The sequence below is a fragment of the Octodon degus genome, unplaced genomic scaffold (genome assembly GCF_000260255.1).
Source record: "Octodon degus isolate 3935 unplaced genomic scaffold, OctDeg1.0 scaffold00047, whole genome shotgun sequence".
NCBI classification, from domain to species: Eukaryota; Metazoa; Chordata; class Mammalia; order Rodentia; family Octodontidae; genus Octodon; species Octodon degus.
The window spans coordinates 483,772-485,584 of NW_004524623.1; positions in this window are offsets into that span (position 1 = coordinate 483,772).

A 1,813-nucleotide genomic window follows, 5' to 3' on the forward strand; every position below is an offset into this window, starting at 1 on the left:
TCTTACCATTCCATTCCCTCCTGTCTGAGGTGAAAACAACAGGGACTGCTTTTCCAGTTCTGGAAGAAAAACATGTTTTGTTATTCTGTTGTGACAATGCACTTTTCTGTATAGTACTGTACATTTTGGCATGTACCATTACAGGCTTCAGTATACAAGTTGGGTTTGTTCTTCACGGTGTATCTTTGTAATAAATAAGATAGTTCTGGCCACCTTTGTCTGCTTATGATGTGTGTTATTCTCTGGGAGCTTTAGTCCTTTCCTTTTTTTTTTTTTCCCCTCATCAATATTTTCCCCCCAGAAAGATGGGTCTCATTAAATAATGAAAATTTACACTTTTTATTCAAATGTTATTTATCTCACTTTCATTTTTGTTCAAGCCTCTGGAAGTGAGGCATTGTGCATAGACTTTGAGAAGCTGTGGCTTTTGTGCGTCACAATGTGGACAGTCCTGTGAAGCAAAGGAAAGGCTCTGACACACCAGGTTGACATCTTTCCTTTGATCCCTTTTATTTGAATGAACTGAAATATAAACTTTAGGTAATTACTCAGTTTAGAATCCCCCCAATATGTTTTTTGTTTAAACACAAAAGCTAACTCTTGAAGTCAAGCAATACATAACAACTCCATAAAACTCTTTATCAGTCATGTGCCAGATTGAATATTGTTTAGGAGATGTAGAGTTTAGCAAGACCTGGTGGTACACACCTGGAATGCCAGCACTCAGGAGGCTGAGACCAGAGGATCACTCAAAGTTCAAGAACACCCAAGCTATACAGTGAGTTACATACATAGCAAGACTGTATCTCCAAAAGTAAAGCCAGAGAGAAATATGGAGTTTAAAAACTGGCATATAAGTAAAAATTAACTCTTAATGAAAGTATAACATACAGGAAAGCACACAAATCATTGGTGTCATACTTTTCACAAAGCAGTACACCAAGGTTGGGGTGTGGCCTGGTGGTGCAGCACAAGCTTAGCATCCACAAGGCCAGAGTTCAGTACCCAGCACCCTCCTGGAAGAAGCCGCTGGTATATAGCCCACCCAGGTGGAGGTATTATCAGATCCCAAAACTACTGTGCTCTGCCTTTCCGAAGTTCATCAGTATCGAGAACTCACACTAGGGTTTGGCTTTGAGTGAGAGCTGAACTGTATATAAGTGAGCTCACACAGGAATAATCCTTGTGTCTGACTCCATTAGTGGAAATTTGTATTTGGGCTGAGGATGTAGCTCAGTGGTGAAGTGCTTGCCAAGCAAGACAAGAGCTGGGGTAGGAGATGAGAGACATCATTTTTAAACTAGTGGTTTTCCCATTTTTATTGACTATGAAGAATTCATTCTATCACAGGAATATGAAATCCACATGTCAAAGGAACTTTTTCCAAAACATGATGGAAGGATTCTGAACTAAACCATCAACTGAAAGTCCTACCTAAAGACATATTGGTTACTACTATTAAAAAACAAAACAAAACTATCCAGTCTGGAAATATTCCCAATTGACACTGAAAGTAGTGTAAGATTTATTTGATAGCATACGTCTATTATCCAAGTAAGTGGGCTTATTTCCAATGCCCGCTTTTAAGACCGTAGAGTTGGATTTAGAGACTGCCCGCGAAGAACAAAGCCCAAATTGGACTGTAGAATTGTTCCAGAAAAGACCGCACTGGTTTCAGTGTCATTTTCTTCGATGCTGCAAGCCAAGAGCCTCAGCCTGTAATGACTCTGCATGCATGCATCTGCCTCCACACCTCCCTCACAATGGGACCAAAGTCCCATTGGGGGAATCTGCTGACAGCACCCACAGTTCA